We start from the raw sequence: 16627 nt of genomic DNA on the forward strand, positions 1-16627 counted from the left end.
GCCGAGAACGATTGGCTGGAGGTGCGCCCGCAGTTTCAGGCTGCTCCGAGGATAAATACCGGAGAATTGGTCCGGGGAAGGGGAAGCTCAGCTCGGAGCTCTACCCGGGTGCTGCTGTCTTCATTGCGTGCCTAGCCACGTCCCCGGGTACAAGAACTATGTTAAGACCTATTCGTTTTATTTTAGTACGGAATGCCTCCTAAACGGGATTGGAAGGGCAAGGACGCCCCGGCCACTAAAAAAGACTTTAGCTCGCTGGCAGAATTATTAGAGGTCACCAAGGAAAGGGGCATCGATTGGGTGCTACGGACGTTGTTGCAAGGGGCCGAGACGAGCGAGCAACAGGGCACAACGTGGGCCAAGCAGGCACGGGGACGCCGGAGAGGTTTAAAGATGCGCAGCCAGACAAGCACAACAAATCCATGGATACTCAGGCTACTACCTCAGGTGAGGCAGGGGTGTTAGACAAAACGGGCTTGGTGGCGGACACGGCACAACTAGAAAACTCACCCCCTCAGGGGCAGTCAGGCAGACTGATTACGCCGGCGGGGACCTCAATGTTAACCATTGTGTCAGAGGTCATGGGGCCCCCAGTCACAACGGTGGTAGGGCCTCAAATGCCAATCAACGCGCAAGCGGCTCCACCGGTGGTAGCACACCAGGGCAGTGGGATAGCACAAGTGTGGGTTCAATCAGAGGGAGTGGCTCAATCTCCAGTGGTAGTGGCGGCAACGTCTCAGGGGGCAGCAAACAGTAATGGGACAGCAGGGTCGGTGGTCCCCTTAGCAACACCTCCCTTAGCCATAGGCTCAGTAGTCTCAGGGCATCAATGGCGGTAACCCCATCAGCAGCGAACCCATTCCTCATGTACCAGTGGAGACCAAAGAAAAAATATTCAGGGGAGAGTTTGTGAATGTCTTTGACCTTATAAATGCCGGGGTAGTCCCGGGGAAAAGCAGGACAGGGAAGGAGGGGGAGCTGAAACAAAAAAGAGTATGGGTCAATTGGACCATTCAGAATTGGGTCACAGGGTTCACTATTTATGCGGCAATCATGGTAGAAAGGTATCCCACAGTGGCAGCCCAATTAATTAGTTACTTGTCCATGATCCATGGGGCAGAATCAGAATTCCCAGGGACAGGGTGGCTCCAGTATGGCAACAAATTCTGGCAAATGAAAGCAGTTCATCCCGAGGTAGCTTGGGATCAGCGAGAGACAAACATATGGCATGCAGTGTTCTACTCAACAGTGCCAGTGAATAAGACGGATCAGCCCTTTCGGGGGGACAGAGGGTCAGGAGATGATGACAGTCAGTATGAGGCCAATAGCTTCTTAACGAACTGGCCCCTTTTAAAAACTGAAAATCTGGTTTCCCTATTGAAATCCATTAAGTCAGAATCACCGAAGGATCTGCTACCAGTAACTATTCTTAAACAATTAAGTCACTATGGGCCAGATGTAGGTAAATTTTATTTTACCACCTCTTAAATACCGCATCATACCGACTCGGTATTTAAGAAGTGGTAAAATAAAAGTACCGAGATGTAGGTAAATGCAGATGTGCATTTACCGATTCGGAAACAATCGGTATTTACCGATGCGGTAAATACCGACCGGTAAATGCCCATGCATTCCTATGGGCTTTGAAGCCCATAGGAATGATTGGGCATTTACCGGTCGGTATTTACCGCATCGGTAAATACCGATTGACACAAGGGTGCAGGGGGTGTCACTTTGACACCCTCTGGCACCCCCAAAAGAGGCTCGGGTGCCATGTGGCAGGCATACCTGCCCTAAGGGCAGGTCTGCCTGTCATATGGCATAGGTGTGCATGCACACATGTGCATGCACACCGGAATCGGTATTTTACCATCAAATAGTATTTGATGGTAAAATACCGATTTTTTAATGCTTGTGGGACTCAGAAGAGTCCCACCTACATATCAATTTTCCCTAATCTGTAAAAATACCGACTCGGTATTTTACATAATCGGTAAATTTACCTATCGGTAAATTTACCGAGTCTGTAAAATACAGGGCCCTACATCTCAAATTGCATTTACCGGTCGGTAACGGCCGAATTCGGCCGTTACCGACCGGTAAATGCCTACCTACATCTGGCCCTCAGTGCTAGCAGTCATAGCCCATCTTCTAAATAGATCTATGGAAGAGGGAGCGATTCCTCCCACATGGAAACATGCCATGATTCACCCATTACTTTAAAAAGCTAATGCTGATTCGGCAGAAACCGAAAATTCCCATCACTTATCTCTGCTTCCCATTCTATAAAAAATTCTAGAGAAACACATACATGCACACTTGACACAATATGTTACATCACATCACTTACTCCACCCATCACAGTCAGGATTCAGAGCGGGTTTCTCTACTGAAACCACTCTTTTGGGAGTCACAGAAGGAATCCGCTATCTTCTAGATAGAGGAGAAACTGTGGCGCTTATTCTGTTAGACTTAAGCGCCGCATTCGATACCATATCACACACGGTACTCAGTCAGTCAGTCATATTCTTTACTCGGCATTTCATTAACACCATAAAAGTACAATATAAAAAGGAATACAAACATTTTTAGTTAAAAAGAAACATCCACTATAATACAGTGCCACCAATGTCACAGATCATATATAAGAACAACATTTTTCTCTCCACCCTGCAATCAGGATTATTGTGGTGTTGCTCCGCCAATTCCTTTGGTGGCCCTTAGTTTAACTGAAGTTCTTAAAAAATTAATCACACAGAATAAAGTCAGGGGATCTCGGGCCATTTGTAAAAATACGAGTGCTTCTTTCACAAGTCTAAGATTAGCCTTTTTGAACAAACATATTAAAAAGCGACGCCTGGGCATTAAATAAAATGGGCATAATAGTACAAAATGTAGGGTGTCCTGTGGAGATCGTTGATCGCAGCCGCAGGGACCCTATGACTCAACTGAATTAGTAAAACCCACCGGCTCGGCTAGTAAATGATAAAAAAGGTTGAGCCTAAAACCTGTAAATAAAAATCTGTGCTGGGGATTATGTACAAGGGCGAGGTAGGGCTCCAAACCCCTACAGGACCTCACTACAGCATGTGCCTAGACTGACTGTTTGTTTCTAGCTTCCACGTCACGTGCTGTAGCTTTATAATTAGAGAGCATCTCCTTTACTCTAGATTGGTCCCATTTCGTGATACATGATGGTGTTAAAAAAAGATCTACACACCCGATACTCTCTAGGCCATCTTTCACATATTTGAGCCAAGGCATAGACATTTCTTTCTCCCTCCCCATGCAGTCAATGATTATCTGTTGAGTCAGACTGGCTTCTTGGTTGACCCAGATCTTTATCCAAGCGGCAAGGGGCCTGCTCCTCACCCTGTCCTCTAGGTACTCACATCCCAGTTCTTCATGTACAATATGGGTTGATACACACTGGGGGGCTTTGAGGAGCCTTCTCAGGTATTTCTTTTCCTCTATTTGTAGTTTAGATGCCTCCGCCATCCCCCACAGTTCTGCTCCGTATGCTACTTTGGCACAACAGATCGAGTTGTACAAAGTCAGCATCTGCTCCGGGGACCATCGCCCCAGTCTACGGCCAAAGTTCATTATAGCCCCTGAGCTTGATACTAACTTGTTACAGTGTTCCTCGATCAATGATTTAAAACTTAAACCCCTGGCAAATAAAATGCCCAAGTATAAAAAGGTCTGTACCTTAGCCAAGCTCGCTGAGCCTATTTTGTAATTAAAATTTTTCCCAACATTTTTTGGGCCCACCTCCATGACATATGATTTTGTCAGGTTAGCAGATAAATCTAAACTGTTCATAAACTCTACAAACCTGCCTATCAGACGCTGCAGTCCCAATGGGGTGCGTGCCAGCAGGACCGCGTCGTCTGCGTAGAGCAAGACAGGGATTGATCTGCATCCTATTCTTGGTGAGTCCACTTTTAATTTAGTTAAAAATTGTTCTAGGCCATTAATGTATATAGAGAACAGGAAGGGGGCCAAGATGCATCCTTGCCTGACCCCACTGGTACACTTGAAAGACTCAGTGTGCCCCCCCCTCCAAATTGTACCTCACTTTTGCAGATGCGTTCTGATGAAGGGCTCTCAGGATGTTAATGAGGCCCACATCAACCCCTAAATTGGACATTATGGCCCACAGCTTCTCCCTATTCACACAATCAAAGGCTGCTGCCAGATCCATAAATGCTAAGTATACCTTTTCCTTGTTAGCTACTGTGTATTTCGTGACCAATAAATATAAATTTAAACATTGGTCAGTCGTGGATCTGCCTGCCCGGAAACCGTACTGGTCGTCTGTGAGAATGTGGTGTTCTTCTTCCCAGCTCATAAGACGGTTCAGGATAACCCTGCCCATTACTATAGCTGTTACACCTATCAAAGAAATAGGACGATAACACTGAGGGCTATCCCTACTCCTCTTTTTATAAATAGGCACTATTGTGGCCGTTGACCATGAGCGGGGTAGACCAGAGACCGTGGTCGCGTTTATCAGTCTAGTTAACGCTGGTCCCCACAGTTCTGCATTACTTAGAAAGAGGACTAGCGGAATCCCGTCCGGACCTGGGGCTTTATTTCGAGTGAGGCCCTTGATTTCCCCCACAATCTCTTTTAATGTGAATACTGGCACCTCTGTCCCACTCTCCCTGTTTGCCTCATACTCCCCAGTCACTGTGGTCCCTCTGTTATACAGACCACTAAAATGTTCCACCCACTGTTCGGGAAGCACATTGTACGCTATCTGAGGGCCATTTCCGTCTTGGAAACAAGGGCTGTTGATTATCGACCAAAAAGTGGAAAGATCTCTTCTTTCTGCTGCCCCTCTTAAGTCTTCCCACATTTGGGTTTGGAGCATATTCTTCCGGCGCCTTACTGCCTGTTTATAGAGTAGTCTGCAATGTGTGACCCTTGAACCGTCTCTGGGCTTATGTTTGAGAGCTGTTCTTAGATTCTTTTGGGCTAGGGAACACCCTCTGTCAAACCATTTAGGTTTAGTCGTTATTTTTCCTCTCCCTGTCGTATGCATTCGGCTATCTACTAGCCGTCCTATCTCTTCAAATGCCTCAACCAACGGGGGGCCATTAATCTCTAGGTTTAAGCACACCTATAGGTGCTGTTTCTCCTCTTCCAAAAGTGATTTATAAAAACTATCTCCGTCAAGTTTAGACCATTTTAGGCGACGCCCCTGATCCGTGACCGTCTCACTGACACCTCCTATTCCCCTCCTTATTTCTCTACAAACCCATGACACTGCCACTGTCACTGTTAGAGGATTATGGTCACTGAAACCACTACAGTCAATATTAAACCCCAAAATTCGCTGTTTTAGCAGGTGGGATATGATTACAAAATCAATATAGGAACAATATCCTCTTCCTTTAAAGGTAGGGTTGACCTGTCTGTTAGGTTTAATAGGTAACAGATCCATTGAATGTTCCATACTATAGATTTTCATCACCCTACTTAGTTCCCTTCCTTCCACAGTATGGTCAAAGTTGGCTCCCTTTTCCTCATTACAAGATGTCCAGTTTTCCGTGAAAGGTATCATGTTTGGACACAAATGGCAATTAAAATCCCCTGCTATTAAAATCAGTGGGGCCGTGGTGTCATTCTACCGCTCTCTCTGTGACCCCAGTCTTTCTTCCAGCTCTCCCACTCTACATCCTCCTGCATTATAAAAGTTGACTATAATTAGGTTGAGATCCTTAGTTTTATACTGCACCGCTATCATATAATCTGAGTTCCAGTTTAGGTCCTTCCAGATCCCATCCAGACTCAGATGGGCCCATAAAAGGAGACCGCCCTTGGCTGTGCCTGCCGTTAATCTATCAGCCGGGACTCCGAACGCTTTATATCCGACCAAGTAAAAATTAGTCGGTTCCACTTCCCAGGTTTCTTGGACACAGATTACATTAAATTTATTGACATATTCCAGCCACTCAGTGTTTTGGAATTTGGCTGAAAGACCCGCCACATTCCAGGACACTAGTTCTAGGGTGCTCCAATGGCCATTGGGGGGGACCCATTGGTCCGAGTGGGCCCATTAAATATATTGGTATCCGTGGCTCTGTCTTGGGGTGCATTAGATGATGCCACATATTTCGCATTTGGGTATACTCCTTTTGTGCTCCCCCAGCTTGTGTTCTTAATTTTGGCTCTCTTTCCTTAGCTATCATATCCTTGGGTAGTCAGTTTACTTCACTGAGATGTCTACCCCAGCTCAATGGCGCATATTTGTTAGATAGCGGAAGAGCGCATCCTTCCCTCATTTGGACTGTCAAACTCTCATTTGTATGTGATCCCTGGGTGCAGTTGCCCGGATTCTCGTTCCTTGCTCTGTGTATCCTTCCCCTTTCTCTATTTGACTGCATTGTCCACCCCCTCGATCTTCCCAATATCCTCCTGTGGTCCCATTGTGCTGAGGCTTATAGAAATAGCTTAAATCTTGCGCCTGTATGTTTGATCGCGTACCCGTCTGTTGGGCACATGTAACATTCTGTAATGCCTTAGGATCATTGACATTCACCACAATACAATCCCTTGCTATGTTTTTCTGCTTAATACCCACCCAGCTCACTCTCCTTACAAGCAAAACCTTACATTGAACTTCTCGGGGCAGAGGCCTGTTACAATTTAACCAGTGTATTGTTTTGTTTTGCAATTGGTTGTACGATTCTTCAACTTTCGTTTTAAGCTCTGGGACCCCTGTCAGGACCGCGGCATATGGTGCACAGTCTGGGGGTAGGTTTAGATTGGCCAGCAATTTCTTTATTTATTTTCTTTATTTTTCTTTATTTTTGGCATTTGTACAGCGCTCTGTTACCCGTAGGTGTCCTGGCGCTAAGTGTTACTCCTGAGATAGAGGCAGGTTAGGGAATCAGATGGTAAACAACCATGTCTTTAAAGCTCTTCTAAAGGCCATGAGGTCACACGGTACTCATTAACACACTGAGCAGGATAGGTATAAGCGGTCCTGCTCTTAAATGGATTCATGCCTTCCTATCTGACAGAACGTTTCAAGTCTTTTCGCAGAACGCCTGCTCCAAAACATACTCCTCTGCACATGGCGTTCCGCAGGGATCTATCCTAGGCCCACTATTATTCAATCTCTACGTAAAACCCTTAGCGGAACTTGCTGAAAAATCAGGGTTATCCATATACTCCTATGCTGACGACTCACAAATCCTGTTCTCCCTATCAGCACATAACTCCAATTCAAATGATACTTCTACACTCAAAACAGGACTAACTAATATCGCAGCCTGGATGCAAATCAACCTCCTAAAATTAAATGGAGAGAAAACTGAGGTACTGATATTGGGGAAACAGAGAGACCTTTGGAGCGCACAACATTGGCCAGACAACATGGGTAATCTCCCCACCTCCTCACTACAAGTTCAGAACCTAGGCGGTATTCTCGATGAGACTGTGAGCATGAAGGCACAATCAATAAAAGTCAGCACCACCTGTTTCTCCATCATCAAATGGTTAAGAAAAATATGTTGGATGCTAGCGGAAAAAACAGGAAAACTGTTGTCAACGCCTTGGTCACCTCTCGGCTTGACTATGGAAATATCTTGTATGCGGGCTCGAATAAAACTATAACCCACAGACTCCAGATGGCCCAAAACTCTGCAGTTAGGCTCCTATGCAAAGTACCTAAATTTAAACCTATCTCATCACACCGACGTAAATTACACTGGTTGAACATCGAAAATCATGTGAAATTCAAAACACTTGCTTACATGCACAAGATCAAAACTGGAATGGCCCGAACTACCTCTGTGCTCTGGCCAGACCCTATGTCCCATCCAGAAATCTGAGATCAACCTCCCATGGAAACTTTGTGGTCCCCAAATATAACCTAGCAAGAATGGGAGGAAAATCCTTCACTTATTTCGGACCGTCCTATTAGAATTCCCTCCCTGTTAGCATAAAAACTGAGGCTAGTTACCCCAAATTCCGCAAGATGCTTAAAACCTGGCTATTTGACAAATGAGTCTTTTCCCGGCGTTGCTGTTGATGGCTTTTACTTCTGCGCCGGGAAACCCTTTGTGGGTAGCTTTCACGCAATAGAAATTAAAAAATGTAATAAATAAATAAACAGGAGAGGAAAAACAGGCCTGCTGGCAGTTCAATAAGAATGAGTGCAATCGGGGCGCAGCATGCAAGTTTAAGCATTTGTGTTCCTTCTGTGGCATCCAAGGACACCCAGAGAGTAGATGCTACAAAAAGTTGGGAAGATCAAAAGATCAGCCCGGCCATACCCAACCCCAGGGTAAGGGACGCAAAGCTCAAACACCATAGAACATTACCCACTCTCATCCAGCTTCATGTCCTGACACATCTCCTTAGTAAATATGACAAGATACAAGAAGCTCAGATTTTACACCTTGGTTTTAGTTTTGGCTTTCGCATACCATCTGCTGCTAACCCGTCCACGACTCCACCGTGCAACCAACGCTCAGTCCTCCAAAATCCAGAGGTGACTACGCAAAAGATCATGAAGGAAGTATCGTTGGGGAGGATGTTGGGCCCGTTTCAACAGTTGCCAAGGCCCGACTTAGTATGTTCACCATTGGGGTTAGTACTGAAGAAAGAGAAAGGGAAATTCCATCTGATCCACAACCTGTCGAGTCCACCAGGGTTGTCAGTCAATGACAAACTTGACCCAGAGCTGTGCACGGTGCGCTACACCACCTTTAACATGTCAATACAAAAACTCTAAAGACTGGGAGAGGGAGCGTTAATGGCAAAACCGGACATCGAGGTGGCTTTTCGCCTCCTGCCAGTCCACCCGGACAGCAATAGGCTTCTAGGTTTCTACTTTGAAATGGAGTACTTCATTGATATTTGCATGCCAATGGGGTGCTCTATAGTTTCCGCGGTGTTTGAAACGTTCAGCAGGTTTCTGGAGTGGGCAGTGCAGCAAGTCTTAACATCAGCTGTGGTGGTGCACTATTTAGACAACTTCCTTTTTCTGAGAGCACAGGGATCCATGGCATGCAGGAAGGCCCTGCTAGGCTTCCAGCATCTGGCAAAAGCACTGGGCGTACCCTTGGCTAAGGAAAAGACGGAGGGGCCAACGGTTAACTTTCCTAGGCATCGAAATTGACACCAGGGAGAGGGTGTGCAGACTTCCCCAGGAGAAAGTATCTGCCTTTTGAGTGGCCATAGAGGCCTGTTTGGCAGCACACAAGGTGATGCTGCACCAGCTACAAGTCCTTGTGGGGCAGCTACATTTTGCGCTTAGGGTGATACCTATGGGCAGGGCCTTCTCTAGAAGTATCGCAAGGGCAAAGCCGGGATTGCGGGCCAAACATCATCATACCAGGCTCTCTGGGGAAGTCAGAAATGACTTAGTCATTTGGAAAGAATTTCTGAAAGAGTTCAATGGAGCAGTAATATGGCAACAACCTAGTCAACCCAATGTGGAGTTGGAGTTGTATACAGACGCAGCAGGCAGTGTGGGTTTTGGGGCGGTGTTGGGCACCAGGTGGTGCATGCAGCATTGGCCGGAAGAGTGGGTGGTGTGAGGACTCACCAGCAATATTACCTACTTAGAGCTTTACCCAATTATTGTGGCGCTGCATTTGTGGGGTGACATTTTGAAAAACAGGCAAGGCACTTTGTATTTTGGTCGGATAGCATGTCAGTAGTAATGGCAATTAACAACCAGAGGGCAAAATGCACCTGGGTCCTGCGCCTATTGAAAGAACTAGTGTTGGGATGCTTGCAGCATAATGTATACTTTACCGCCAAACACATGCCGGGGATGGACAATCCGATCGCTGATGCCCTGTCCCGTTTTAAGTTGACAGAATTTTGTGCGCGATGGCCGCAAGCGGACAAACAGATGACAAGTGTCCTGGAGGGACCATGGAAACTTGGTGCCCCACAGCCCCCGAGTTGATAACTGCGTCATTGGCCCCCAAGACTAAGAGTATGCATGAGAGGTCGTGGCAATCATACCTGACTATCATTCGGGGGGCAGAAGCTACAGAGATGTTATCACCACAAAGTGTCCTTGTATTCATAGTTCATCAGAAAGGAAACAACACATTTCTGCCCATGGTTAGAAGGCAGCTTTCTGCAATAGCATTTTACGAGGGGCTACGGGGGGCAGCGGACTCCACGAAAGACCCAAGAGTTAAAAGAGCGACGAGGGGATGGGAGCGCTTAGCACCAGGGGTAAAACACAGTAGGAGGCCTATAGATGCCAGCATACTTGAAAAAATCTTGGAAGTACTGCCCCAAATCTGCTTCTCAATGTACAAAATGCAATTGCTATGATAAGCATACTCATGGGCCTTCTTCGGGGCCTTTAGAATTTCAGAGCTGCTACCAGCATCAAAGTCAGACGAGGAGGGGGGCATATGCATGGAAGATGTAATTTTGAGTAGGGAAGCCCTGCAGGTCAGAGTACGTAGGTCTAAGACAGTCCCGCTGGGTAAGGGGACATGGGTACAGTTGTGTTCAGTTGCAGGGGCCACATTTTGCCCAGTAAACCTGTCCAAGAGTTTTTTTCCAGATTAGGGGAGGGGACAGCAGAGTACTATTGCATGCTGATGGCATCCCACTCACCAGATTTCAGTTCACCAGGATGTGCAAGCTGGCCCTGGAATTTTTGGGGGTGGAGATGGCACATTTCACATCCCATTCATTCCGCATCGGCGCAGCTATGATGGCCGCGGCCTTGGGCCTTCCTGCGGAGACCAATAAGAGAGTGGGGCGATGGAAGTCAACATGTTTTGAGCGATACATAGGCCCACAATTAGCATGATTTGCAAGTCAGGTACAACTCCCCTTCCCCATCACACCCGCTGATTGTATCTATTTTCTAAATTTGATCTAGGTGGGCTGAGTCAGAGAACGCAGATATGCTGGTGTGGCCATTCATTCATACGGAGAGCAGGGCACTTCTTCAACAACGCACAGGATGCCAGAATACACAGTGCGAAGGGAATCAACCACCATTGGGTAGGGGTAGGCAGACAGCGTTTAGAGGATGTACCAAGCGATCTGCGGGGCGCACTGGCCAGGGGCATGCTTGTCCCCGAAGTACTGGTGATTCATTCAGGTGGCAATGATATGATTCCGACGGGAAGAAGGGGGGTAAAGGAAGCACTGTTTTCCATGCGATCAGTGGTTAGGAACATGTTACCTACTACAAAAATACTATGGTCAGAGGTGATTCCGCAGCAAGTATGGGCGAACGGAGCTCCGGCGAAGGCAGTTAACATATCAGTAAGGAGTTTGACCCAGTCAGTGGTGGAAATGTAAAAAAAACCTCGCATCAGTACCATCAGGCACAAGCTAATTGAGGTGTCAAGGGCGGAGTTGTATGCGCGGGATGGGGTACATCTGTCCAATGCAGGATTGGAGTTGTTTATACAGACCATTTTAGGAGCCCTAGAGGTGGAGCTAGAATGCGCAGGGGGGGTGGTCGAGCCTGCCAGTGAGCGCCTCACCCTGTGGCGTGGTCCTGGGCAAGAGAAATTACAGGGACTTCATTGGGCGGTGGCTGCTTGGCCCCAGGACAGGGCGTGCCGTCTATTTGGGGCTCTGGGCTGGTGGGAGAGGGGGTTGACCTGCTGGTGGCCCTAGACTCTCTGGCTAAGGCATCGAGCTAAGGCCAGAGAGTCCAGGGCCACCAGCACGCTTGTCACAACAGTGGAGAATTATCTGCCTGCGGCTCTGTTGGCCGGGGGGGGCGGTCAGCACAAAGACAGCAGGGTATCTTGGTTGTGGCCTGCTGGCACAACTCGAAGGCAATGCAAAGGACCTGTGGAGAGACAATTGTAAATACAAGGCAAAATATGTAAAACCCTGATATCTTATTTGCGTGTTGTGGTGTGTTAAATAAAGCAATAATAAAAGTTGGTCAAGAGTTTACCAGTGGTGAGGCCAATGCTGAAATTGGCAGTATCTAAAGCTAATAAAAACTACGCTGTGAAGACCAACTACCGTCTCAGGTGTTTCATTGGGACTTAACCCCAACGGTGGGGGAATGGGAAGGTGGATTGCACTTTGTATGCTAACTATGACCTTTCGACCAGCCTTTGAGCGCTGCATCTTACCTGTGCTGCATTGTATATTCTACAAGGAAGGACGTACGTTGGACGTCTGTCTAACACTGCCGTCTGTCTCGATGACTACCGTCTATACCTTGATGGGCCCTGTAAAGGCTCATACTTTGTGTTGAACGCATCAGCTTGAGTTCTTGGCGAATGCTTTCCTTGAAACTTCGCACCTTGCTGACCTCCGTGAACTGACGCAGGGATCGACTAGTGCACTGCTTATGGAGCACCCATATACAGGAAGTGACATCAGCCATCTGTGAGCTGTCGAGATTTTGAGAGATGTTTTCCAATGTCGCCAATAACTTCAAGGGATCTTTTTTTCGGTTTACCAGACAAACTAGAGGATTCTATATTTCGAGCACATGTCACTTAAAAACAGTGTTTAAAAGGAAAATGGATATTTTCTCACATACTGTATATCTACTAAATTATATACTATGGTAGCAGATTATGCAGAAACGGGGCGATTCTCATATTTGTGATTGTGATTCACCAAAACTATTTATTTTTTGACATTATACTTTGTATCCTGTGATATCGTTCTTCAGAAATAGGAGTGGGTGTTGTGTATTGTGCAAGTGTCCCGCAATAAGGCCGTACTATTAGGTCATATTTAATTAACATGCATTTATGTGCATCAGATTATGTTACCCATATATGGGCAGAACTTTGGGTTCCATCTTCACAATTGACTATAGACATAGACAATGTGTATTACCGGGTCATCCTGTATCATGCCCTTTAACACCAAGTAAACCTCCGGGGTTATCAGGACTACAGGAACTTCCCACTGAAGTACATTACCGGGTTAAGACACCGACTCTTCTTCATCCGTCCACCTTACCTGTCACAACAATGCTAGTTGCTTTAGCTTTCTAGGAATTCAGCCATCTTCTTTCACTGTAGGTACATTAGTGACGTATTTCTCAGCACAATACCACATCATACCTGCCCATACTCTAGTATAAATATCCCACCTATTTCTAAAGCAAATAAGAGGAGACCTCGAATTCCGGGGAGCCTTTCATTCCCGGCCTCACGCACTGACGACGCACTGAGGACAAGACCCCGTCTCCCCGCACACCGAGACCCCAGCGCGCAGTGTACGACTTTCCCTTGCGGGGACCTAGAATTTAAGATCAGAAACCCAACTTCTTCCATTCTCAGCTATGGGCTTGTCTTCTTCTACTAGAGACCCTTGGCTACTATAGACTCTTGGGTACAGTAGACTCCAAGTGACTTCACTTCTAGCTATCTCCAACACTTAGCAATATTCACGTCATACATCAGGACTAAGTTTGGACTGATTCAACTCTTCACGCCCAACTATAGAGAATCATCCAATAGCCTTCAATGCCTATGCCTTCCCTTGCACCCACATCTACACCTAGGTTTGGATTCAGGGGCAGGTGCGGGTAGGAACGCATTTGGGTAGGAGAAGCACTTCAGAAGTGCTGAGCTTTCAACTGTGCTTTTACACTGTACTCTCACTTGTACTCTAATCTGTAATTTTAAACATGGTTTTATCTATACAAAAGTATTTATGAACCCAGAGGAATGTTAGAGCAATACTATTTCTTTTTGCTCTTTGTAATATGCATTTTATATCTTGCTTAATGTCTAACAATTGTAACAGCTCATATCGTTTACACAAAATTCAAGACTATCCAATAAATGCTTATTGAAATGCTTGTCTGTTATTTCTGTGTAATCCTGCACGACTAAGGAATGAGTTATCTCTTGTTTTACGACGATTCTGAGGGATCAGTGTTTTCCATGTTGCAAGGCTGCCAGAAACTATTCCCTTTTTGTTGCAAAGACGTTTCTAGTTTGGCCTCTGAGCTAGTAAGGTAAACAGACGCTACGACAAAGTTAGCATATGCGATAGTGGACGATCGACTCAGTCCTCCACAAAGACTATAACATATGAGATCCTAACGCGCAGACCCTATATAGGGATATAGGAACTACACGACAGGACTAATTTCTGACTGACTCGGTCGGGTGGAATGGCCTCTGACTGACTCTGGGCCCGATTACGATTCCATCAGAAAGGCCCACCCAGAGCCATCCATAGCCTTACCTTCCGACCGACTTGTACCGTGACCCGGTCTATCCAAACGACGAAGTACGATGCGCAAAATCCTTCATTTTCCGAATGACTCTGACACTCCGATTTCGGTTACTAATGAGAAGGCTCCGTAAAATCTGGATGGAGTCGTCAGGAGGCATTTCCCAGTCAGATTCTGACCGGGCAAGTACGATGCGCACTTCCTATGCGCCGAACAGGTCACCACGACCCACACATCACAGCATCCGGAAGAGCAATATTTCAGCTCCGATTCGCGCCACAACACGATCCCTGCGAACGAGACTGTAATTCAGACACCTACCGCACACAAAAACGTCACTACCCAGCAAAAGGCAACATTATACACTGCTTGTGAGAAACCACAGTCAATATTGGGGAAGGGGGAATTCTTGCAGCAATGTAGAGGCAAGAGGGGTGGTGGAAGATTAACACTACCAGCGTTGTCCACCCCATATGGGGGTGGATGCCTAACACCACCAGCGTTGTCCACCACATAGGGGGATAGATGCCTAACACTAAAAGCATTGCCTACCCCATAGGGGGGTGGATGCCTAACCTTCCCACCATTGCCCACCCCATAGGGGGGGTGGATGCCTAACACTCTCACTGTTTTCCACCCCATAGGGGTGTGGATGGCTATCAATACCAGCGTTGCCCACCCTTTAGGGGGGTGGATGCCTAACACTCCCACTGTTGCCCACCGCATAGGGGTGTGGATGCCCATCACTACCAGCGTTGTCCACCCCAAAGGGTGGTGGATGCCTCTCACTCCCACGGTTGTTCACCCCAAAGGGGGCGAGGCTGCCTAACACTACCAGTGTTGCCCACCCTATACTGGGGTGGATGCCTAACACTCCCACTGTTGGCCACACCATAGGGGGATGGATGCCTATCACTCCCACGATTGTCCACCTCATTGGGGGGTGGATGCCTATCACTACCACTGCTGTCTACTCTGTAGGGGGGTGTATGCCTAACACTCCCACCATTGTCCACTGCATAGGGGTGTGGATGCCTATCAATACCAGCGTTGCCCACCTTATTGGGGGTGGATGCCTATCACTCCCACCGTTGTCCACCCTGTAGGGGGGTGGATGACCAACACTCCCACCGTTGTTCACCCCATAGGGGTGTGGATGACCAACACTCCCACCGTTGCTAACCACCCAATACTGGAATGACAAAAATGGGCTTGTGGGGCTCAAACTTCCAGCATGGTTCAGCCATTAGGGGGTTGGCGGGCTAACACCACCAGCAATGTAGTGACAAAGTGGGGGATGGGGACAAACACCTGCAGCACTGTTGAGGAAACTATTGTTGGGGGTTACATACCCTCAGCCATGTTTAGACATTCTGTGCTTTGGGGGGCTAACACTCCCAGCAATGTGTCATTTGACAATGCGACATGTGACTATCCAAAATGTATCAACACACACATTTGGGGTAAAAGTAGCAGCAAATACAAGGATTCCATCCCGAAGTCCATTTTTTGATGATATGTAGTCCCACACTGTGGAGATGTAGGAGGTCCAGGGCCAGTAGAGAAAGAAACAAAACACACAATCCACTCAATTCACTTTAAAGCCAGTTGAAATACGCAGTGGTAGATTCACAAAGACAACAGACCAGCCACCCACTGCAGAACAAACACAACATGTATGTGAGCGTGGAAGTTGTCTTAGCCTGGTATGACACACACGACGGGGGGCTGAACTCCACTGAGCAATATGCATGTTAAGTCCAATCAGGAAGTATTCCATATAGGTCTTGGATTGGCAATGTGGGCAATCAAGCACTGGTTGATGGGCGGGTGCACCAGAGTCACATTGGTGACCAACAAAAATCACACCAAGAGACTGACTCACTTCAACAGTTCCATCTAGGCCACAGCACTGTGTTCCCAGTATCCTGTCTGCTGAGCTGATGTGATGCAAATTGAGTATGGGGGCCACATTTTGGAGTAGCCTCACTGTTGTGCACTGTGTTCCATGCCTTGCAAGAAGCATTGTCATCTCATATACCCAAACATGACTTTCAGGGCATGATCGGTGCAGGGAGGCTGCGTTGGAGGTAGGGGACTTACCGGGAGCTAAGTCACATTTGGCCAGTCTAAACCCCACCCCCTTGATCAGCCGCATCATGCCTCATCAAAATCTCCCTTCACAGGTGACATTACAGTGGGCACCATGACAGCGTGGATCACTGGATGTATGATGATGAATCCATGATTCACTAGCTATCATTGTGATCCCAATACAACCATGGGTCCATGTACTGTTTTGTATTACCAATGGAGGAATCTCAGCATCAGGTAGATACACCCAGCACGCCACATACTAAGACAAACACACATGTGATGGTGGAACTGAAGGTACCAGACACACATATGTATGTGACACAAAGTCACAGCATCTGTCCACCACAAAACATA

The 16627-nt window shown here is 47.0% G+C and overlaps 1 protein-coding gene across 2 annotated transcripts in view; it reads left to right on the forward strand.

Annotated features, from left to right (window-relative positions):
• The window catches only part of LOC144784921 (vomeronasal type-2 receptor 26-like), a 1049209-nt gene that overhangs the window by 322627 nt on the left and 709955 nt on the right, over positions 1–16627 (forward strand). The window lies entirely within an intron of this gene.

This window comes from Lissotriton helveticus, chromosome 10 (genome assembly GCF_964261635.1).
Source record: "Lissotriton helveticus chromosome 10, aLisHel1.1, whole genome shotgun sequence".
Lineage (NCBI taxonomy): Eukaryota > Metazoa > Chordata > Amphibia > Caudata > Salamandridae > Lissotriton > Lissotriton helveticus.